Source organism: Triticum dicoccoides, chromosome 4B, assembly GCF_002162155.2.
Source record: "Triticum dicoccoides isolate Atlit2015 ecotype Zavitan chromosome 4B, WEW_v2.0, whole genome shotgun sequence".
NCBI lineage: Eukaryota > Viridiplantae > Streptophyta > Magnoliopsida > Poales > Poaceae > Triticum > Triticum dicoccoides.
In genome coordinates this window covers 340,174,338-340,200,335 of record NC_041387.1, presented here as the reverse complement: position 1 = coordinate 340,200,335, position 25,998 = coordinate 340,174,338, and positions in this window count along the sequence as shown.

Sequence of the window (25,998 nt, the reverse complement as noted above, 5' to 3'; positions counted from 1 at the left end):
TGTTGCACAACTCAAGAGATACGCTAGCATGATTGCTCAATAGGCGAATACGACACTTGTGCACAACCTAGAAGACACAAAATGTATGAGCTTTCTACCCCAAGTATGCTATGTGTATGATGTTCCCGATGTTTCACACACGATGATCCAAGATGATCAATATGGTAGTATGGTATGCGATGTGGCGATGCTATGGCTCTTGCTTACAAGCTCTTTGCTCTCTTTTCCTTTTGCTTAAAAGCTTATTCTTTCTTTTTTTTGTATTGCCACTTATGCGAAATGCACAAACCAAGATAGCAATTATGTATATGCGGGAACACTCTTGTGACACAAGGGATGATATGATGATACCAAGATGATACCAATATGATATGGTATGTATGCAATGGAAGGTACGGATCACTAATGTGCACAAGTAACATTGCCGGCAATACTCAAATGGCTAGTCTCGATAGGCAAGTGACGCAAAATGGGCTAAGGGGTTAACAATGTAATGGCAAGAATGTACAATGATAGGATACCACAAAACCAAGATGATATAGAGGGTACCGTTCTAACTTACGGTTAGGGTGTCAAATTGGTGAAGTGGTCGATGTCAATGACGACCTCGCGGCGATGATGAGTGGCGGTGTTCTTGATGTAGATACCAAGATGATGTAGACCCGTCCCTAAGTAGCCGAAACACCTTAGGAAATGGTAAAAAACCGCGAACTCAAAATCTCAAGGAAAATGTCAAATGGTGGTAGCGGAATGCGTTGGTGGTTCCGGAGTTAGCAATGCGGAAGTGGTGGTGGTGGTTGATGATGAAGTGACCGTCCCTAAGTAGCCGAAACACCTTAGGAGACTCAAGTCACCACTCAAGCAACCACAAATGCTATATGGATCAAAAATGGGTTAGGTTGCGGAAAGCGAAGGTGGTTTTGCGGATGATATGGTGGATGGACTATGCAAAGATGCCAAAATGCCAAAAATTTTATGGAGTCAAATGATGTTGGAACCTATCTATATGGATGGGGGAAGTCAATAGCTACTCAACGAGCTAAAGAACGTCAAAATCAGACTCCGGAAGCGAAAGTTATGGCCGAAGCGGCGAGTGGTGTTGGGCTGTTTCGGGGGGGTGCGGGCACCCGGGGGTGGGAGGTGTGGGTGCCCGTGGTGGGCAGGGGCAAACAGCCCGGGGGTGCGGGTGCCCGGGGCCCGGGGTGTGGGCACCCGGGGTGGTCAGTGGGGGATGCACGGGGGGTTCGGGTGCCCGGGGTTTGAGGTCCGGGTGCCAGGGGGTGTCGGGTTTGGGCGGAAATTCGTGAAAAAATGCACGAAATTGGTGGATTTCGTGGAGGGAAAGGTCGAGATGGATGGGGGGAAGGCTAGATCCACTTGAAACCAAGCAATCCATGGATCAAATCCAACAAAATCTCATCAAACCAACAAATCACACAAAAAATTGGGGCTATTTTTGGTGGGGAATTTTCGAAATTGGGGAAGAACACAGAAAATTAGGCTAGAAAACAAAGAGGGGGGCTCCAATTTGATGAGAAACCATAGCTCATGATACCAAGATGTTGTAAGGTCGAACCCTAGGTGAAGATCTTTCACGAATTGGAGGGGGAATTCCCAAGAGCAAGATGAACACAAGAGGGAAAACAAGAGGGACACTCAAGAACAAGTCCAAATCACACATCCACTAGACTAGAAATCACACAAGATCCACAAGGTACATGAACAATCAAAGGGAAATAAGATACATGGTAGAGTTAATCCCAAATCCTATGAAGGAGATGAGGGCTTGATGATCCTATGATGGGGATCCTTCCCCAAGAAGGAGGTCTTGATGTTTGGTTACTCCAAGAGGAGGTCTTGATCTCCTAGTGCAGTGGATCCATGGAGCAAAGCTCACAAATGTCTATCAAATACTTTGCTATCCTCTCAATGAGCTAGGGAAGGGATATATATAGTCTATGTACCAAATAAGAGGAGAAGGGGGGATACAAGGGTAAAAACCCAAAGAGGCACGCAGTCCCTCGGAGTGGTGCGGGCACCCGGGGTCAAACCGGCCGGGCACCCGGGGTAGGGGTGGTGGCTAGCGCGGTGTAGGCCGGGCACCCGGGGCCGAAGGGACGGGCACCCGGGCCGGTCAGGGAGCCTTGGCCGGGGCGCTGTAGAGGGTCGGGCACCCAGGGGTTGAGAGCCCGGGCACCTGGAGGGGGGGCTGGGCCGCGCCCCAGAGGAGGCCGGGCACCTGAGGGTGATGGCCCGGGCACCCGGAGTGGTGCTGGCAGGGGCCAGGCACCCGGGGTGGGCCGCTCCAGCGCCCAGGCGGGCAGGGCCGGGCACTGATATGTCTCCAACGTATCTATAATTTTTGATTGTTCCATGCTATTATATTACCCCTTTTAGATGTTTATGGGCTTTATTTTACACATTTATATCATTTTTGGGACTAAGCTACTAACCGGAGGCCCAGCCCATATTGCTGTTTTTTTGCCTATTTCAGTATTTCAAAGAAAAGGAATATCAAACGGAGTCCAAACGGAATGAAACCTTTGGGAGCATAATTTTTGGAACAAATCTGATCCGGGGAGCTTGGAGTGCAAGTCAAGAAGCTCCCGAGGGCCCCACGAGATAGGGGGCCGCGCCCCCCAGTAGGGCACGCCCCCTGTCTCGTTGGCCCCTCGGGCGGCCACCGACGTACTTCTTCTTCCTGTATATACCTACGTACCCCGAAAACATCCAGGGGCACCACAAAACACAATTTCCACCGCCATAACCTTCTGTATCCATGAGATCTCACCTTGGAGCCTTCGTCAGCACTCTGCCGGAGGGGGAATCAACAACGGAGGGCCTCTACATCAACATCCTTGCCCCTCCGATGAGTTGTGAGTAGTTTACCACAGACCTGCGGGTCCATAGTTATTAGCTAGATGGCTTCTTCTCTCTTTTTGGATCTCAATACAATGTTCTCCCCCTCTCTTGTGGAGATCTATTCGATGTAAACTCTTTTTGTGGTGTGTTTGTTGAGATCCGATGAATTGTGGGTTTATGATCAAGTTTATCTATGAATAATATTTGAATCTTCTCTGAATTCTTTTATGTATGATTGAGTTATCTTTGCAAGTCTCTTCGAATTATCAGTTTGGTTTGGCCTACTAGATTGGTCTTTCTTGCCATGGGAGAAGTGCTTAGCTTTGGGTTCAATCTTGCGGTGTTCTTACCCAGTGACAGAAAGGGTTGCAAGACACGTATTGTATTGTTGCCATCGAGGATAACAAGATGGGGTTTCTATCATATTGCATGTGTTTATCCCTCTACATCATGTCATCTTGCTTAATGCGTTACTCTGTTCTTATGAACTTAATACTCTAGATGCAGGCAGGAGTTGGTCGATGTGTGGAGTAATAGTAGTAGATGTAGGCAGGAGTCGGTCTACTTGTTATGGACGTGATGCCTATATACATGATCATGCCAAGATAATCTCATAACTATGCGCTTTTCTATCAATTGCTCGACAGTAATTTGTTCACCCACCGTAATACTTATGCTATCTTGAGAGAAGCCTCTAGTGAAACCTATGGCCCCCGGGTCTATCTCTTATCATATTTGCTTTCAATATACTTTTATTTGCATCTTTACTTTTTGCATCTATCTTATAAAATACCAAAAATATATTTATCTTTTCATACTATCTTTATTAGATCTCACTTTCGCAAGTGGCCGTGAAGGGATTGATAACCCCTTTATTGCGTTGGTTGCGAGTTCTCAATTTGCTTGTGTAGGTGCGTGGGACTTTTGAGGAGCCTCCTACTGGATTGATACCTTGGTTCTCAAAACTGAGGGAAATACTTACGCTACACTTTGCCGCATCACCCTCTCCTCTTCGAGGAAAACCAACGCAAGCTCAAGACGTAGCAAGAAGGAATTCTGGTGCCATTGCCGGGGAGGTCTTCGCTCAAGTCAAGACATACCAAGTACCTATCACAAACCCATCTCCCTCGCATTTACATTATTTTCCATTTGCCTCTCGTTTTCCTCTCCCCCACTTCACCCTTGCCGTTTTTTTTCGCCCTCTCTTTCCCAATCTCCTCCTCTCTTTTGCTTGCCCTTTTGTTTGCTCGTTTGGTTGGATTAGATGCTTATTTATTGCTAAACAGAGAACCTAAGATCTATGGATCCTCATCCACTTGCTAATCTTTTTAAGAGATCCAATTATGATGAACCAATTGCTAGTGAGTTTTGTGCACTTGATTATCTTTATGAAGTTTTGCTTGAAATTCGTGAATCTGAAAATTGTGATGAAGAACTTTATGAAGTGATTCACGATATATATTTGAATAAAAAGCATGATTGCAATGATTTTCCAATAAATTCTCTTGATGTCAATTGTGCTAATAATTTGCAAAACCCTAAGCTTGGGGATGCTAGTTTTGCTATGTCTACTACTTGTTTCAATGATCATGATTGGGGTGATTCTTCTTATAACCTTGAAAATTTATTTAAGCCCCATGATGAATATGAGATTGATAATAATGTTTGCAATAATATTGAAAGTGGGTTTGGAAGAGTGTCAACTTTAGATCCCACATATTTGGAGTATGTTCAATCTTATGATATTTTTGATAAAAGTGGGTTCGGAAAGGTCATGACTTTAGCTAATGTTAATCCCACTATCTTGGAAGAGTGTCAACTTTTCATGCATGTGGATCATGTTGAGAATATGTTTGGTGATAGATATTTTGTTGAATTTGCCTATGATACTACATGTAATTATTATAAGAGAGGAAAATATGGTTGTAGAAATTTTTATCTTATTAAATTACCTCTCGTCATGTTGAGATTGCTATCGTCTCTTTCTTCTTCCTTGCATATGCTAGTTTTTGCTTGCCTTGCAAATTTGTTTGATTACAATATGCCTATGCATAGGAATTATGTTAGACTTAGATGTGTTTGTCACGTGTTTCATGATGCTCTCTTTGTGCTTCAATTCTTGTCTTTCATGTGAGCATCATTAAAATTATCAATGCCTAGCTAGGGGCGTTAAACGATAGCGCTTGTTGGGACGCAACCCAATATTTTTCCTTGCTGTTGTTTAATAAATCTTGCTTCTACCTTCTGTTTAGATGCGTTTTTATCTTTTAATTAGTGTTTGTGCCAAGTAGAACCTATAGGATAACCTACGATGATAGTTGATTTGATTCTGCTGAAAAACAGAAACTTTGCACGCACGAATATAATTTTTTTAAATAACAGGAACGTGCTTTTGCATTTATTATTTTTGCTTCTGTTCAATAGACAAATTTTCCAGGACTTCCTATTTTTGTAGGATTTTTAGAGGTCCAGAAGTTTGCGTTAGTTACAGATTTCTACAGACTGTTCTGTTTTTGACAGATTCTGTTTTTCGTGTGTTGTTTGCTTATTTCAATGCATCTATGGCTAGTAATTCAGTCTATGAACCATATATAAGTTGGAATACAGTAGGTTTAACACCAAATTAAATAAAGAATGAGTTCATTGCAGTACCTTATGTGGTGGTTTTGTTTTCTTTCACTAACGGAGCTTATAAGATTTCCTGTTGAGTTTTGTGTAAAGTTGTGAAGTTTTCAAGTTTTGGGTAAAGCTTTTATGGACTATGGAATAAAGGGTGGCAAGAGCCTAAGCTTGGGGATGCCCATGGCACCCCAAGATATTCAAGAATAGCCAAAATCCTAAGCTTGGGGATGCCCCGGGAAGGCATCCCCTCTTTCGTCTTCGTTCATTGGTAACTTTACTTGGAGCTATATTTTTATTCGCCACTTGATATGTATTTTGCTTGGAGCGTCGTGTATTATCTTAGTCTTTGCTTTTTAGTTTACCACAATCATCCATGCTGTACACACCTTTTGGGAGAAGCCTATTTGATTAGAATTTGCTAGAATACTCTATGTGCTTCACTTATATCTTTTGAGCTTGATAGTTTTTGCTCTAGTGCTTCACTTATATCTTTTAGAGCACGGTGGTGTCTTAATTTTGAAGAAATTGCTAGTCTCTCATGCTTCACTTATATCTTTTTGAGAGTCTTTTAGAACAGCATGGTATTTGCTATGGTCATAAAGTTGGTCCTAGAATGATGAGCATCCAAGTTGGGTATAATAAAAACTATCATAGAAAAGTGAATTGGATGCCATGGTCAATTTGATACTTGATAATTGTTTTGAGATATGGTGGTAGTGATATTAAAGTCATGCTAGTTGGGTGATTATGAATTCAAAGGATGCTTGTGTTGAAGTTAGCAAATCACGTAGCATGCACGTATGGTTAAAGTTGTGTAACAAATTTGAAACATGAAGTGTAATTGGCTTGTGTATCCTTATGAGTGGCGGTCGGGGACGAGCGATGGTCTTTTCCTACCAATCTATCCCCCTAGGAGCATGCGCGTAGTACTTGATTTTTCATGAGTTCTAAATTTTTGCAATAAGTATATGAGTTCTTTTGACTAATGTTGAGTCCATGGATTATACGCACTTTTACCTTTCCACCTTTGCTAGCCTCTTCGGTACCGTGCATTGCCCTTTCTCACCTTGAGAGTTGGTGCAAACTTTGCCGGTGCATCCAAACCCCGTGATACGGTATGCTCTATCACACAAAAACCTCCTTATATCTTCCTGAAAACAGCCACCATACCTACCTATTATGGCATTTCCATAGCCAGTCCAAGATATATTGCCATGCAACTTTCCACCGTTCCGTTCATCATTTTCATGACATAATTTACTTTTGTCATATTGCCATTGCATGATCATGTAGTTGACATCGTATTTGTGGCAAAGCCACCAAGCATTATTTTTCATACATGTCACTCTTGATTCATTGCACCATCCCGGTACACTGCCGGAGGCATTCATATAGAGTCATATCTTGTTCTAGTTTCGAGTTGTAATCCTTATGTTGTAATCAATAGAAGTGTGATGATCATCATTATTAGAACATTGCCCAAAGAAAGAAAGAAAAGGAAAAAAAAGGGAGAAAGGCCAAAAATGCCCAAAAAAAAGAAAAAGAAAAAAAGAAAAAGAAAAAAGAAAAAAAGAAAATAAATAAAAAGGGCAATGTTACTATCTCTTTTTCCACACTTGTGCTTCAAAGTAGCACCTTGTTCTTCATGTAATGAGTCTCATATATTGTGCTTCAAAGTAGGACCATGTTTTTCATATAGTGAGTCTCATAAGTTGTCTTTTTCATACTAGTGGGAATTTTTCATTTTAGAACTTGGCTTGTATATTCCTACGATGGGCTTCCTCAAATGGCCTAGGTCTTCGTGAGCAAGCAAGTTGGATGCACACCCACTAGTTTTCTTTTGTTGAGCATTCATATAGCTCTAGTGCATCCGTTGCATGGCAATCCCTACTCCTCATGTTGACATCAATTGATGGGCATCTCCATAGCCCGTTGATTATCCTCGTCAATGTGAGACTTTCTCCTTTTTTGTCTTCTCCACACAATCCCCAGCATCATATTCTATTCCACCCATACTGCTATATCCATGGCTCACGCTCATGTATTGCGTGAAGGTTGAAAAAGTTTGAGATTATTTAAGTATGAAACAATTGCTTGGCTTGTCATCGGGGGTATAGAAGTTGGGAACATCTTTGTGTGACGAAAATGAAGCATAGCCTAACTATATGATTTTGTAGGGATGAACTTTCTTTTGGCATGTTATTTTGAGAAGACATGATTACTTTGATTAGTATGCTTCAAGTGTTACTATTTCTTATGTCAATATGAACTTTTATTTTGTATTCATTTTTTCACGCCCAATATGCGATACTATCCAAAAGAGACTCGAAGGTCCCACCAAGGATAGAACCGCATATTGAAACGCTTTTGTAAGGTGGATATCATTACATCAACATTACATAATAGATGGGGATACATACAAGAGGCATACAATGCCACATGAATACATCAATACATCATACATAAGATCAACATCCGACTACGGATGAAACACAAACAGAAGCTCAAACGACATCCACCCTGCTAGCCCAGGCTGCCGACCTGGAACCTATCCCCTGATCGAAGAAGAAGCGGAAGAAGAACTCCAAAACAAGAAAACATCGCTCTCGCATCATGATCATCGCATAACCTGTACCTGCAACTGTTGTTGTAGTAAACTGTGAGCCACGAGGACTCAGCAATCCCATTACCATGGGTATCAAGACTAGCAAAGCTTAAAGGGAAAGGAAGGGGTAAAGTGGTGAGGTTGCAGCAGCGACTAAGCATATATGGTGGCTAACATACGCAAATAAGAGTGAGAAGAGAGGCAAAGGAATGGTCGTGAAGCTAGCAATGATCAAGAAGTGATCCTGAACTCCTACTTACGTCAAACATAACCCAAAACCATGTTCACTTCCCGGACTCCGCTGAAAAGAGACCATCACGGCTACACACGCGGTTGATGCGTTTTAATTCGTATCTGGTGTCAAGTTATCTACAACCGGACATTAACAAATTCCCATCTGCCCATAACCGCGGGCACGGCTTTGGAAAGTTTATACCCTGCAGGGGTGTCCCAAGTTAGCCCATGATAAGCTCTCGCGATCAACGAAGGATATACCTTCTCCCAGGAAAACGCGATCAGACTCGGAATCCCGGTTTACAAGACATTTCGACAATGGTAAAACAAGACCAGCAAAGCCGCCCGATGTGCCGACAAATCCCGATAGGAGCTGCACATATCTCGTTCTCAGGGCACACCGGATAGGTCAGCCTACGAGTAAAACCAGCCCTCGAGTTGCCCCGAGGTGGCCCCGCAGTCTGCCTGTTTTGGACCAACACTCGAAGGAGCACTGGCCCGGGGGGGTTAAAATAAAGATGACCCTCAGGCTCCGAAAACACAAGGGAAAAAGGGCTAGGTGAGGCAAATGGTAAAACCAAGGTTGGGCCTTGCTGGAGGAGTTTTATTCAAAGTGAACTATCAAGGGGGTCCCATAAATCACCCAACCGCGTAAGGAACACAAAATCTGGGAACATAACACCGGTATGACAGAAACTAGGGTGGCAAGAGTGGAACAAAACACCAGGCATAAGGTCGAGTCTTCCACCCTTTACCAAGTATATAGATGCATTAATTAAATAAGAGATATTGTGATATCCCAACATAATCATGTCCATCATGGGGCAATCTTCAACTTCACCTGCAACTAACAACGCTATAAGAGGGGCTGAGCAAAGCGGTAACATAGCCAAGAAATGGTTTGCTAGGAAGGTTGAAAAGGTTAGAAGCTGACATGGCAATTTGGGGGGGGGGGCTTGACGAGCAAATGATAGGTAGAACAACAAAGCGATAGAACAAAGCAAACTAGCATAGCAATGATAGTAGTGAGATCCAGGGTAGCGGTTATCTTGCCTGAAATCCCGCTAGGAAGAAGAACGAGTCCATGACGAAGACGAACGGGAGTAGTCGAACGAATCCTCACAATCGCAACATTACCGGAAAGAAACAAACAACATGGTAAACGCACAATCATAAACATGGCATGATGCTCAACCAAGTATGATGCATGTCCGGTTTAATGAGGCATGGCATGGCAATTTGCAACAAACAATCCTACAAATTAAGTGGAGCTCAAAATGCAAAACACCACATCAATTATTTAGTTCACTCCCGGTTAGGTACTCAACAATATTAAATGTTGCTTAACATGGCAAGAGGTGAAGCATAACAAAACTAACTATTTAGGCAAGTTTAAATGAGGCCGGAAACAACAAACAACAATTCTGGAAAACCCTCACATGCATATTTTGAGTTTGGTACTGTTCTGCCCTAAACACAATTTTAATGATGTCAAACATCAAAATGAAGTGCACCATGTTAAACTAGGCATTTTTTCACCCCATTTACATATAAAGAACATTTAATTCCGAGCTACGGTTATTTAGTTATGAAATAAAGCATTTTAACATGGCATTTGAGCAAATTTAAACAAATATCATTTTAAACATTTTAAACATGGATGAGAGTGGAAAAATATTAAACTAGATGAAATTCTAAGCATTTTACATGTTGAAAACATTTTAATATGATGCATGGTTATGAAGTTATTAATGCATGAACTTCAGGGGTTTTTCCGTAAATCTGTAAACTCCTGTATAATAGCTAAATTCGCGGATCTGAAAAAAAAAACATGTCGGGCCGAATCTGGTGGGCGCAAGCTAACATGTGGTGCGCTGGGGCGAGGGATAGGCTGGAGGCTCACCATGGGCCAAGCCCAGTTTGCAGAGGAGACCAGATTGGCTGGGCCTTGCGCAGCGTAGGGGAGCGGCTGGGCCGAAGCAGAGGAGGCCCAGGCACGTGGACAAAGCAGGGGCGCGGTCAACGGGATCGAGCGGGGTGCAGGCGCGGGGAAACTTGGCGTCAGTCGTCGTTGTAGAGGAAGCAGCGGCCGCGGCAGGGAATGGCGAGGCAGGGGGCGTCGGCTGGCGATGCACTGGTGGCGCTGGAGGCGGCCGGAGGAAGCGGATCTAGGCGGGGAGGTAGCAGGTCGGCCGCAACGGCTACTGCCGAAGGGGATCGAGGCGGCGTGGTGCGGATCCGGGCGGCGAAGTGGCGAAGGCGGCTGACGAACTCCATGGCAGGCCGGTTCCTACAGGCGAAAACGGTGCGGGGATTAGAGGGAGAGAACCAGGGGAAACGGGGTGAGGAGGAGGAGAGGCACGGCCCTGGGACCTGGCATCCATGGCGGAGGAGCTCGGATGGTGGCATCCATATTGGCGACCAGAGGAGACTTGGACGAGCGAGACGGTAATGGACCGCAAGGAAGCAGGGGCTCGCGAGGGAGATGGCTGCTGCTGGCACTGGGGCGACGAGGAGGAGGCCGCAGGAGACGGCAAGGAGGCGCACGGTCGCGGGGATGGATCGAGGAGCTCGGCTCTTGGACGAAGGGAGGTTGGAGAGGAAGGGCACGAGGGACCCTGGTGCTCCGATGGCTTGTGGTCGAGACGAAGCGGAGGCAGGTGAGGAAGGTTGCCTCGATCCAGATCGGATCGAGCGCTTTGAAAGGTTACAGGTGGCTCGGCGCTGGATGGTTGTGTGGTGGAGGCAGAGAGTGGAGGCGCTGGGTTGGGGCGTTGGGGATCCCGAGGAAGATGCGGCGGCGGCGGCGCGAGGGACAAATGTCCTAGATTTTAGGGTTAGTTTAGATCAGGTATGAAGTTGGTCTATATATAGGGAAAGGGGGGGTTTAGGATAGATTTGGACCCTCCGATTAAATTGGACGGTCAAGAATAAATAGGTAGGGAGTCCAAATAAGAAAACGAAGATATTTTATAGATGTTTGGAGATGATCTGAATGCAACAGTGATGACTGAGCGGTTCGGGTTCGGGGAAGTTTTCGGACGCACGCAAGAGGGGGTCGGTGGTTTGACAAGAGTGAATCGAAAACCCAGTTGGTCTGGAACGGTCAACGAAGGCAAAGCGGTCTGAGGGACGGTGATGAAGGCAAAGGGAGAAACAGCAACGATGAGCGAATGCAAGTTTTTAAAAAAAGACGGCAACGAAGTGCCGATGCAATGCGGATGATGCTATGAGATGAAATGCATAACAAGAACGAAATGCAAAACAACAGACAAAAATCCAACCACGGAGGAAAAATAAATCACATAGCCAGAAATGGCAAGAGTTGGAGTTACGAATATGGAATGTTGTATCCGGGGCGTTACAACACTCCACCACTACGAGAGGATCTCGTCCCGAGATCTAGGATGGCACCGGAGGGAAAAGGAAGAGGAAGATAAGAGGTAAACTAAGTTGCTTCTTCGACAAAAGAGTGAAACCAAAGAACCTTGAGAGGTTGAAAAGTTGAAAGAAAGAACACAACGGAGTTGAACACAATTGAGAGCACTGCGGTAGAAAATAGAAACAAGGGACACCATGTGAACCTTGGAGGTTGCAAAGCTATGAATGACGAGTACAATGGACAAGAAGGAATTGGAACCACTCTGGTTGAAACAAGATAAACAAGGAACAAGAACGAAAGAATGCAGGCAGCACTCCGGTAGAAAAGAGAAGCATAACTTGATAAGATGAAAAGAACTTGAAGAGATGACACAACACTCCGGTTAAATGGATAAGCACGAAAATAACATGATCCTCACAATTAGAGATGAAGAGTGAAAATCGCAACATCACAATGTCTCCGGAAGAAAGAATAGAAGATAGATCATTGGAATAAAAGAATGGAGAAGAAAATGCTAACTTCTACCACAAAAGAACTTGGAAAGCACCCTTCCAAGAAGGTTAGAACGGAGTTGTTGGAAAACCAACAACGACACGGATAAGCTTGTAGTGGGCTTATGGAAAACATCTCAAGACTGTGAGGTGACATTCTGCCACTAACGAAAACAATTGCTGCTTTGAGATCAACGAAGAGATGAAAACTTCTTCCACCAAGAGGATAAAGAGCAAGCTTGGGTCATGCATAATCACCACAAATAGCAACAACCCTTAAGGAAAGGCTTTAGGTGAAGTCTGACACAAGATAACTCCAACGAAGAAGTTGATTGGTCGAAAAGATCTCTTGAACAAAGAGAAGATGATGGATTTAAATATCTCATTCCTGACAACCTGTGAATCATGAAACACGAGGAGAAATTGCCAAGAGTGACATAACACCATCTCAAGAGATAAGGTAGAAAGAATTGCACTTGGGAATGCAAGAAGAAGAAATACTTGAGCTCCTCAAAACAAAACGTGTGTTGAACACCATGTTTATTTTAGAGTATAGCTTGGCGGGTCATAACTTCAAGAGAAATCTTGAAGAACAATTGAAGAATGAAAAGAATCCTTGATGAACCACCATGTAGAGCCTCCATGAAGAACTCTGATAATGAAAGGATGATAGAAAGAAAGAGAAGTTGAAAACACAAGGTGAAACCTTGCGATGATTTAGATGGAGCTTCGCGATGAGATAATGCAGAAAACTTGCAACTCCGGAAAAGAAAAGATGAAACATCTCGAACCGGGAAATGTGACATGATGAACAACTCTGGAAATAAGAAACTAGATTACTTGGATGAAACAATAATAAGAATTACGTTATGCCTATCCTTCACCAATTTAAATTGATGACAAGCAATGGATTTGGCATACTACTTATTCTCGTAGAAAGGATTAAGAGGGATATAGTGTAAACTTGAGAAGGTACTGATGGAACCACCGATGGGATTGAAACAACGAATAAATTGATATGATAACAAAGGAAGTGAAAATCTTGAATGAACCACCGTAAAAATTAGAAAAGAGAGTAGCAAGGGCACAATTCACCGGAAAGAATTGGAAAACGAATGAAGATACTTGAGGGGATTTAGCTACCGGAGAACGAAGAGATCAGGAACTGATTAGAGGATATTAGAACGATTCATCGGGAAGAATTGGAGAATGATAGCTACACGTTGAGAATGAAAAATTATGACATGATGGCCTTCAGAGGAAAGAAATGGAAACAACTCATGAAATGCTCCGGATGGTTGAAAAGAATATCCACAATCAAAAACAATTATGAGGATGGCATGAAGCTAGAACCATGAATCTTCAAGAGAATGGACCAAGATTTAAGAGAAACTCTTCTTCGGTCTTCAAATGTTGAGAATGATGATGAGAACCACCATGAATTGTTGAGATACTCCGGGAGAATGAAAAACAAAGAGGAAAGATTGAGCGAAAGATGAAAATGATTTGAAAGTGATCTTGGAGAAGGAATATGACTGATGAAAATTCATTCTTACCTCAAAACTTCGAAAGACTTTGGAAATCGCTCCGATAAATTAGAAGAGTCAGGTAAGATCCTGGGAAGCGACCTGTGGGTTAGGGCCCACTAAAAGAAAACACCGTTGAACGAGATTGAAAGGGGGGATTGCACCGGTTGAATTAAATGGCCTTAATGGAAACACGAATCTTCCGAGATATCTTCAACACTCTGGATATGAACTAGGAGAGGCGAATAAATAAGAGAGCCTTGGATAAGAAATTCACATGGGAAGATATGTGAAACGAAAGGAAGAGATATGATCAACACCGAAACTTGAAATTAATCCACCGGAGAAGAAAAGAGACGAAGAATAATGAACTTGAAGCTCCGTTAGTATCTTCGTGAGAAATCACCGGATAAGAACATTGACGGAAAAGAATGGAGAGTCTTCCCATCAATAAAATGGATACCCGATTAAGAAATCTGAGTCCTTGAAGAAAAAGGGTGGGAGGGCGGGGAAAACAAAGACAACTTGGAATGGATGAAACAAACACCGGTGAGAAAACTTAGAGTTGATCTTGCAGATGTTGAAAATGATCGGATCCACTTGAAGAGAAGCACACCGGTTGAAAAGAATTGACATGACAACCTCAATGATCAAAAGGATTAGTACTCCCATAGAAATATGAGAACACCGCTTGAAAGATATGGAATCAACACTTGACATTGAAGCAACTCGAATACCACAACTCCAAAACAAAACAAAGGATTGGCTTGCAAAATAAGCCGGAACAAATACCTATGATAGAGATTGACCCAATCCCATATCATGCTTCTGTCGGAAAGATATTCTAGGAGCTACTTGAATTCCCACCTATAAACTCCCGAAACTTTCTGGTTATGCAATCTGGTGTTGGGGATACACGGGAAGCAATATATCTCACCCAAACTAACAATCCCTACATCCAAGCTGTATCCATCCGTCAACACATAACCAAGAAACCTTCGGAAATCGTGTACCTCAACCTTTGAAAAGCATCCATTATACGAGCTATGGCAATACTCCCGAACTCCCGCCCCAGTACTGGGTGGCGTCGAGGTTATCTCACCAACAACTGCATAAAAGAGATTTTCGATGTCCGCAAAACTCAGGTATTCTAGAACTGCAACGATAAAATTGTGACGACAACACCTCGGAGCTCAACTCTCGGGGTCACCGCCACATAAAAGACAGGAGGCACCAAGAACAATGTTCTCGTCACAAAACCATCGGAACGATTCCAAGATACCCGCGTGATCCTAAAAAAATAGTGAAATTTGAGGAGAGGAAAGTCAAAACATCTACGTCAAGAGACCTCACCAGAGCGACGAAGGGGCTGGGGAGTAAAAAGAATCCTACTCTCCGATATATATAATCCTAAGACTCAAAATAGTTTTTTTCTAGACTCAACAACGACCAACAATCAAGGGGGCTCCTATGGTCGGTCGAGGCTCTGATTACCAACTTGTCATGCCCAATATGCGATACTATCCTAAAGAGACTCGAAGGTCCCACCAAGGATAGAACCGCATATTGAAACGCTTTTGCAAGGTGGATATCATTACATCAACATTACATAATAGATGGGGATACATACAAGAGGCGTACAATGCCACAAGAATACATCAATACATCATACATAAGATCAACATCCAACTACGGATGAAACACAAACAGAAGCTCAAACGACATCCACCCTGCTAGCCCAGGCTGCCGACCTGGAACCTATCCCCTGATCGAAGAAGAAACAGAAGAAGAACTCCAAAACAAGCAAACATCGCTCTCGCATCATGATCATCGCATAACTTGTACCTGCAACTATTGTTGTACTAAACTGTGAGCCACGAGGACTCAGTAATCCCATTACCATGGGTATCAAGACTAGCAAATCTTAAAGGGAAAGGAAGGGGTAAAGTGGTGAGGTTGCAGCAGCGACTAAGCATATATGGTGGCTAACATACGTAAATAAGAGCGAGAAGAGAGGCAAAGGAACGGTCGTGAAGCTAGCAATGATCAAGAAGTTATCCTGAACTCCTACTTACGTCAAACATAACCCAAAAACCGTGTTCACTTCCCGGACTCCGCCGAAAAGAGACCATCACGGCTACACACGTGGTTGATGCGTTTTAATTCGTATCTGGTGTCAAGTTATCTACAACCGGACATTAACAAATTCCCATCTGCCCATAACTGCGGGCACGGCTTTCGAAAGTTTATACCCTGCAGGGGTGTCCCAACTTAGCCCATGATAAGCTCTCGTGATCAACGAAGGATATACCTTCTCCCAGGAAGACCCGATCAGACTCGGAATCCCGGTTTACAAGACATTTCGACAATGGTACAACAAGACCAGCAAAGCCGCCTGATGTGCCGACAAATCCAGATAGGAGCTGCACATATCTCGTTCTCAGGGCACACCGGATAGGTCAGCCTACGAGAAAACCAGCCCTCGAGTTGCCCCGAGGTGGCCCCGCAGTCTGCCCATTTCAGACCAACACTCGAAGGAGCACTGGCCAGGGGGGGTTAAAATAAAGATGACCCTCGGGCTCCAGAAACCCAAGGGAAAAAGGGCTAGGTGAGGCAAATGGTAAAACCAAGGTTGGGCCTTGCTGGAGGAGTTTTATTCAAAGCAAACTGTCAAGGGGGTCCCATAAATCACCCAACCGCGTAAGGAACGCAAAATCCAGGAACATAACACCGGTATGACGGAAACTAGGGCGGCAAGAGTGGAACAAAACACCAGGCATAAGACCGAGTCTTCCAGCCTTTACCAAGTATATAGATGCATTAATTAAATAAGAGATATTGTGATATCCCAACATAATCCTGTCCATCATGGGGCAATCTTCAACTTCACCTGCAACTAACAACGCTATAAGAGGGGCTGAGCAAAGCGGTAACATAGCCAAGCAACGGTTTGCTAGGAAGGTTGAAAAAGGTTAGAGGCTGACATGGCAATTTGGGGGGGGGGGCTTGACGAGCAAATGATAGGTAGCGCAGCAAAGCGATAGAACGAAGCAAACTAGCATAGCAATGATAGTAGTGAGATCCAGGGTAGCGGTCATCTTGCCTGAAATCCCGCTGGGAAGAAGAACGAGTCCATGACGAAGACGAACGGGAGTAGTCGAACGAATCCTCACAATCGCAACATTACCGGAAAGAAACAAACAACATGGTAAACACACAATCATAAACATGGCATGATGCTCAACCAAGTATGATGCATGTCCGGTTTAATGAGGCATGGCATGGAAATTTGCAACAAACAATCCTACAAATTAAGTGGAGCTCAAAATGCAAAACACCACATCAATTATTTAGTTCATTCCCGGTTAGGTACTCAACAATATTGAATGTTGGTTAACATGGCAAGAGGTGAAGCATAACAAAACTAACTATTTAGGCAAGTTTAAATGAGGCCGGAAACAACAAACAACAATTCCGGAAAATCCTCATATGCATATTTTGAGTTTGGTACTGTTCTGCCCTAAACACAATTTTAATGATGTCAAACAGCAAAATGAAGTGCACCATGTTAAACTAGGCATTTTTTCACCCCATTTACATATAAAGAACATTTAATTCCGAGCTACAGTTATTTAGTTATGAAATAAAGTATTTTAACATGGCATTTGAGCAAATTTAAACAAACATCATTTTAAACATTTTAAACATGGATGAGAGTGGCAAAATATTAAACTAGATGAAATTCTAAGCATTTTACATGTTGAAAACATTTTAATATGATGCATGGTTATGAAGTTATTAATGCATGAACTTCAGGGGTTTTTCTGTAAATCTGTAAACTCGTGTATAATAGCTAAATTCGCGGATCTGAAAAAAAACACATGTCGGGCCGAATCTTGTGGGCGCAAGCTAACATGTGGTGCGCTGGGGCGAGGGATAGGCTAGAGGCTCACCATGGGCCAAGCCCAGTTTGCAGAGGAGACCAGATTGGCTGGGCCTTGCGCGGCGTAGGGCAGCGGCTGGGCCGAAGCAGAGGAGGCCCAGGCATGTGGACAAAGCAGGGGCGCGGTCAACGGGATAGAGCGGGGTGCAGGCGCGGGGAAACTTGGCATCAGTCATCATTGTAGAGGAAGCAGCGGCCGCGGCAGGCAATGGCGAGGCAGGGGCGTCGGCTGGCGATGCACTAGTGGCGCTGGAGGCGGCCGGAGGAAGCGGATCCGGGCGGCGAGGTAGCAGGCCGGCCGCGACGGCTGCTGCCGAAGGGGATCGAGGCGGCGTGGTGCAGATCCGAACGGCGAAGTGGCGGATGCGGCTGACGAACTCCATGGCGGGCCGGTTCCTACAGGCGAAAACGGTGCAGGGATTAGAGGGAGAGAACCAGGGGAAACGGGGTGAGGAGGAGGAAAGGCACGGCCATGGGACCTGGCATCCATGGCGGAGGAGCTCGGATGGCGGCATCCATAGTGGCGACCAGAGGAGACTTGGACGAGCGGGATGGCAATGGAGTGCGAGGAAGCAGGGGCTCGCGAGGGAGATGGCTGTTGCTGGTACTAGGGTGACGAGGAGGAGGCCGCAGGCGACGGCGAGGAGGCGCACGGTCGCGGGGATGGATCGAGGAGCTCGGCTCTTGGACGAAGGGAGGTTGGAGAGGAAGGGCATGAGGGACCTTGGTGCTCCGGTGGTTTGTGGTCGAGACGAAGCGGAGGCAGGTGAGGAAGGTTGCCTCGATCCAGATCGGATCGAGCGCTTCGAAAGGTTACGAGTGGCTCGGTGCCGGATGGTTGTGCGGTGGAGGCAGAGAGTGGAGGCACTGGGTTGGGGCGTTGGGGATCCCGAGGAAGATGCGGCAGCGGCGGCGCGAGGGACAAATGTCCTAGACTTTAGGGTTAGTTTAGATCAAGTATGAAGTTGGTCTATATATAGGGAAAGGGGGGGTTTAGGATAGATTTGGACCCTCCGATTAAATTGGACGGTCAAGAATAAATAGGTAGGGAGTCCAAATAAGAAAACGAAGATATTTTATAGATGTTCGGAGATGATCTGAATGCAACGATGATGACTGAGCGGTTCGGGTTCGGGGAAGTTTTCGGACGCGCGCAAGAGGGTTCGGTGGTTTGACAAGAGTGAATCGAAAACCCAGTTGGACTGGAACGGTCAACGAAGGCAAAGCTGTCCGAGGGACGGTGATGAAGGCAAAGGGAGAAACGGCAACGACGAGCGAATGCAAGTTTTGAAAAAATGACGGCAACGAAGTGCCGATGCAATGCGGATGATGCTATGAGATGAAATGCATAACAAGAACAAAATGCAAAACAATAGACAAAAACCCAACCACGGAGGAAAAATAAATCACATAGCCAGAAATGGCAAGAGTTGGAGTTACGAATATGGAAAGTTGTATCCGGGGCGTTACACATTTGGATCTGAACATTCATGCCACAATCAAGAAAATTACATTATGCTAGGTAGCATTCCACATCAAAAATTCTCTTTTTATCATTTACCTACTCGAGGACGAGCAGGAATTAAGCTTGGGGATGCTTGATACGTCTCCAACGTATCTATAATTTTTGATTGTTCCATGCTATTATATTACCCCTTTTAGATGTTTATGGGCTTTATTTTACACATTTATATCATTTTTGGGACTAACCTACTAACCCGAGGCCCAGCCCATATTGCTGTTTTTTTGCCTATTTCAGTATTTCGAAGAAAAGGAATATCAAACGGAGTCCAAACGGAATGAAACCTTTGGGAGCGTAATTTTTGGAACAAATCTGATCCGAAGAGCTTGGAGTGCAAGTCAGGAATCTCCCGAGGGCCCCACGAGATAGGGGGCCGCGCCCCCCTGTAGGGCGCGCCCCCCTGTCTCGTGGGCCCCTCGGGCGGCCACCGACGTACTTCTTCTTCCTATATATACCTACATACCCCAAAAACATCCAGGGGCACCATGAAACACAATTTCCACCGCCGCAACCTTCTGTATCCGCGAGATCTCATCTTGGAGCCTTCGCCGGCACTCTGCCGGAGGGGGAATCAACCACAGAGGGCTTCTACATCAACATCCTTGCCCCTCCGATGAGTTGTGAGTAGTTTACCACAGACCTGCTGGTCCATAGTTATTAGCTAGATGGCTTCTTCTCTCTTTTTGGATCTCAATACAATGTTCTCCCCCTCTCTTGTGGAGATCTATTCAATGTAAACTCATTTGCAATGTGTTTGTCAAGATCCGATGAATTGTGGGTTTATGATCAAGTTTATCTATGAATAATATTTGAATCTTCTCTGAACTCTTTTATGTATGATTGAGTTATCTTTGCAAGTCTCTTTGAATTATCAGTTTGGTTTGGCCTACTAGATTGGTCTTTCTTGCCATCGGAGAAGTGCTTAGCTTTGGGTTCAATCTTGCGGTGTTCTTACCCAGTGACAGAAAGGGTTGCAAGACACGTATTATATTGTTGCCATCGAGGATAACAAGATGGGGTTTATATCATATTGCATGTGTTTATCCCTCTACATCATGCCATCTTGCTTAATGTGTTACTTTCTTCTTATGAACTTAATACTCTAGATGCAGGAAGGAGTCGGTCGATGTGTGGAGTAATAGTAGTAGATGCAGGCAGGAGTCAGTCTACTTGTTATGGACATGATGCCTATATACATGATCATGCCTAGATAATCTCATAACTATGCGCTTTTCTATCTCTTATCATATTTGCTATCTTGAGAGAAGCCTCTAGTGAAACCTATGGCCCCCGGGTCTATCTCTTATCATATTTGCTTTCAATCTACTTTTATTTGTATCTTTACTTTTTGCATCTATCTTATAAAATACCAAAAATATATTTATCTTTTCATACTATCTTTATTAGATCTCACTTTCGCAAGTGGCCATGAAGGGATTGACAACCCCTTTATTGCGTTGGTTGCGAGTTCTCAGTTTGTTTGTGTAGGTGTGTGGCACTTTTGAGGAGCCTCCTACTAGATTGATACCTTGGTTCTCAAAACTGAGGGAAATACTTACGCTACACTTTGCTACATCACCCTCTCCTCTTCGAGGAAAACCAACGCAAGCTCAAGACATAGCAGGCACCCGCTATGGCTAGGGCCTTGGCCGGCCAGTGGCTGGTGGCCGGACACCCGGGGGTGTTGGTGACCGGACACCTGGGGTGGTCCGCGACCACTCTTGCTTCACGCCTCGCACGTCCTTCTTCCTTCTCCTTCACCATAGGTGCATGTGTCTCCGTCCTCGCCTCTTCACGGTTCTCTTCTTGGTACCTACAAGTGCATAGAGTTTCCATTTGAGGTAGAATCCGACTCTTGAGTGAATCCGAATGAAACTCGAAGCGGAATGAGTTAACCTCAGGTTTGATGGTGCGTGCACGTTCTCTTGTCATCGGTCTTCGAGGTGCTTGACGAGTTGTAGTAGAGTCCATGGGGATGAGCGAGGGATACTCCGCATCAGACCGCCTGGCGCCTGGCCTCGTGAGCCGCTAGAGCGCGCTGCGCAAAGCACTGGTACGTGGCACCCATGTTCAGCAGACCAAAGGGCATGCGAACATAGTTGCAGGGGTAGCCTCCACTCCGACCGACATGGGATGGCCAGAAGAGGTCTTGTGAAGCGGTCCTATTAAGGCCTGGGATGTTGACGTAGATGCGCAGCTCGCTGCCCATGTCAGGGGACACGGTTGCATTGGGGGGCCGTGTGGGGTGACGCTCGCCGCGCATGGCCCTCGCCTCCTGAAGCTCTTCGATCGCCTTGATGGTGAACTCTCGCGCACCTGGCACCTCGCGTCGTGCGCCTTGCTAGCGGGGGTGCGCATCAAAACACGCCTCCAAGTGGTGCCCGAGCACCTCCCTTGTTGCACCGGCCAGGTCAGAGGCTCTCCAGATGGGAGCCCCCAAGCCTGTCCCGAGGGAAGCGTCGGGCGCCCCTTCCTATGTGGGAGGAAGGGGGGCCCAGCAGCGGTTGCGGGGCCTGAAGCACCGTCGTCAGGCGCCCCAGCTCCCTGACGACTCTTGAGGAGGAGCTGCTTCTTATTCTTGGGAGTGGTCTCGAGAGGCAGGACGACACCCTCTTCATCTGGGTTGTTGGCCACCGTGTCTTGGTAGGCGCGCTCGAGGGAGCACACCGAATCCTTCTCATCACAGGCGACCGTGATGATGCCGCCGCTCCCTGGCATCTTGAGGATGTTGTAAACGTGGTGAGTTGTTGCCATGAACTTGGCAAGGGCCAGATAACCAAGGATGGTGTTGTACGGGAGGCCGATGCGGGCGATGTCAAATTCGGCGAGCTCGGCGTGGTAGTTGTCGTGCTTGCCGAAGGTAACCAGGAGGCATACCTGCCCCAGGGGAACGATGGAGCCATTTGCCACTCATGAGAAGGGCTTGGTTGGCAGAAGTTGATCGTAAGGCACTTGGATCATCTTGAATGTCCCAATAGAGAGGATGTTGAGCCTCGCGCCGTCATTGATGAGGGTCTTGGTGATGAGGACGTTGCCGATGGTGGATGTGCAAAGCATGGGAAGGGCACCAGCGACGGCCGAGCACTTGAGCTGGTCCATGCAGTCGAAAGTGATGGCATGCATTGACCACCTGAGGGGACGCGTCGCCTCAAGCTTGGGGAGGGCCACGTTCACCTCACAAGCGAACTACTTGAAGATGCAATGTGAGGCTGGGGCCTGGGCACCGCCCAAGATGTAGGCGATAGCCCGGGGCTCCTAGAAGCGCCCAGCCCCACCATCTTGCCAGTTTCTTCGTTTCTCCTTGGCGCCGGTGGCAGCGGAGGGTGACCGGCATTGCCCTGAGGACGGACCTCACGAGGTTGGTCACACCAAGGCCCGTCGCGACGCTCATCACGGCAGCACTCCTCACGAGGCTGGTCGTGCCAATCCTGACAAGCATCATGGTTGTTCCAACGGGCTCTGCTGCGGCCTCCTCCACAGCCGTATCCCTGGTCCCTGCGCTCGGAGCAGCGACCAAGGCGCCCATCACGGAGGGCCCTGAGCTTTTGGCAATTGTTGGTGTTGTGGTTGTGGACACTGTGGAAGATGAAGAATGGGCGGTTGCCCCGGGGAGGTTCGTCGTTGTCGTGACCGCACTTCATCTCGGGTTCAGTCGCAAGCACGGCGGGACCCTTGCACTTTGCCTCCTTAGCCTTGGCCCTCTTGACTTCAGAATCATCCTCCGAAAGCTCAAGGAGGGAGAGGCGGCCCTCCTTGGCCCTTGCGCACTTGTTCGCCAGGTTGAACATCTCCAAGGTTGAGCACAGGTCCTCATTGATGGCGACCTCCTCCTTCATCTTGACATCTCGAATGCCTTCAGAGAATGCCGAGATGATGGCCTCACCCGATGCCTTCAAGATTCTGAGGCGGACGTTCATGAAGTGTTGTATGTACTTGTGCAGGGTTTCGCCTGACTGCTGCTTCACGCACCGCAGGTCACCCACTGCTGGAGCGCGGTCCCACGTGCCTTGGAAGTTGGCGGTGAAGCACTCGTGGAGCTCTTCCCAGGAGGAGAACGACCCCTCCGGGAGGTTTGGTAGCCAAGAGCGCACGCCATCCTTGAGGTCCATGGGGAACCAGTTCACCATGACCTTTTCATCTCCGCTTGCCACTTCGATGCTCAGCGTGTAGAGCTGGAGGAATTCCGCGGGGTAGGAGGTGCCATCATAGCACGAAGGAAGATCTGGCTTGAACTTACCAGGCCAAACGACATGGCACAGATCCGAGGAGAAGGCATGGCAGCCCACCGCACTCATGGGCGCCGAGTGCGCGAGGGGAGCCCGTCCTTGACGTCCGCGTGCTGCAGCCGCGGGCGGCGCGTGGTCTTGGTGATGCCACGGTGGTGTTGGGAGTGCGCACGCATCGGCTTGCGGCTGCTGGACCACCTGGCAGCTTGCTTCATCGCACGCTGGTGCTCCGCGCGGCGGTTTGCGCCAGGGCGCATCGCGCCTGAGCTCGGGGCATGCACCTCTCAGTGGAGGAGGAGGAGGCGCGCCATGAGCCACATCACCCGCCTGCGATGGCGGGGTAGCGAGCGAGCGGTATGGTGCTGGGGCCTCGCCGGCAGCGTTGACGAGCTCGGCGATGCGGCCAAGCCAGTCGTCGTGGAGGTAGTTGGCGGGGCAATAACGCAGGAGTTCACATGCCATGAGCAGTGCAACCTGCGTGTTTGTCAGCCCACGGCGAGTGTGGGAGGACGATGTCATGGCTAGAGTAGGCGACGGAGTAGCTGTACGGTCGTCATGTTGCACGGAGGGTGGCAACGATGAATCTTGCTGCTCGCGAGCAGCGGGTCAGTGCAAGCGTTAGCCACGGGGAGGCAGAGCGGCGAGGAGCACCGTTGCCCATGGGTGCCGTCTAGGCGACACGAGCGGCTCGACACTCGGTGCGGACACGGCGGGCATCGGCCATGGGAGCGACAGAGTAGAGGCGAAGCAAATGTGGAAGAAGGACTTCGACACGCCCCTACCTGGTGCGCCAAATGTTGGATTCAGGGCTCCACAGACCCAAGAAGGTTCAGACTCTGGGGCGTGTGCAAAGATCTCAACATCTCAAGCCTCAAGCTCGTTGCCCTACAACCTAGCCTAGCCGGATTCACGTGAGCAGGGAAGAAGATGAACACGATAGTTTACCGAGGTTCGGGCCACCTTGCGGTGTAATACTCTACTTCTGCTTTGTGGTGGATTGGCCTCACGAGGAGGTTGAGGATGAAATAGTACAGTGGATGAGTTGCCTCGCAAGGGCTTGGGGGTGAGAATGAGTCGACCCCTTCTACAATGGCGGCTAAACTATATTTATAGTGGCCTCGGTCCTCTTCCCTAGAAACTTAGGCGGGAAGGGATACCACAACGGCCAATTTCAATCGGGACAAGAGGTACACCCTATCCTAACAAAAGATGGTCTTCTCCTGCAAAGCTTCTTGTCGTGACGCGGTAGTGAGCTCGGCGATGACATCCATCCTGTCAAGCTCGTGGTCTTGGTCTCGTTGCACCGGAATGGAAACCTTTGGAGGGCTCCTTGGGAACCCCCGTCTGTCCTTGCGCCCTTAGCACCTGAAGGGAAACTGTCTCCTTTGTGCCCGATGGCGCCCGCCTGGCCTTGGTTGTCATGGCTCACGTAATCGCAGCCTCATGAGGCTGGGCACTTGCATAGGGAACTTCGCTCCTTGGGAGGCAGCCTAGGGAGGCCACTCCTCTGGAGGTCTTGGTGTCATACGCCTCGCGAGGCCGGGGGGCCTCATGAGGGTCTTGTCTTGGTAGTCTTCCAGATGGTTCATACCAGGTCATCAAAGGAGCCACGCCATGGGCCGCAGGCGGGCAAGTCAGGGTACCCCATGAGGGAGTCCTGGATTAAGGGGTCCTCGGACAGCCGGAATATTAACATGGGCCGGACTGTTGGGCTATGAAGATACAAGACAGAAGACTTCTTCCCGTGTCCAGATGGGACTCTCCTTTGCGTGGAAGGCAAGCTTGGCGATTAGGATATGTAGATTCCTTTATCTGTAACCGACTTTGTACAACCCTAGTCCCCTTGGGTGTCTATATAAACTAGAGGGCTTAGTACATAGGGCACAATCATAATCCCATAGGCTAGACTTCTAGGGTTTAGCCATTACGATCTCGTGGTAGATCAACTCTTGTAATACTCATATTCATCAAGAACAATCAAGCAGGAAGTATGCTATTACCTCCATAGAAAGGGCCCGAACCTGGGTAAACATCATGTCCCCCGTCTCCTGTTACCATCGACCTTAGACACACAATTCGGGACCCCTACCCGAGATCCACCGGTTTTGACACCAACATTGGTGCTTTCATTGGGAGTTCCACTGTGTCGTCACCAAAAGGTTTGGTGGCTCCATCAATCATCTACAACAATGCAGTCCAGGGGGAGATCTTCCTCCCCGCATAGATCTTCGTATTCGGCGGCTTCGCACTACAGGCCAACTCGCTTGGCCATCTGGAGCAGATCGACAGCTACGCCCCTGGCCATCAGGTCAGATTGGGAAGCTTGAATTACGTGGTTGATATCCGCGGAAACTTGATCTTTGATGGATTCGAGCATATGATGGCCGCTCCTTGTCACCACGATGAACAAGACCTAAATCTGTCATCGGACCGTGCTCAGGAGGTAGCACCTACAACTGCTCTGGCCCTAGACCCGGAGCAGATCGCGCCATCCGAGGACTGGATGCTCAACCCCTCCACGGAAGCCACAAACTCAGCAGCGATAGAGCCGCACACAGATCCAACCCTGAGTGGGCCCTGTGTCA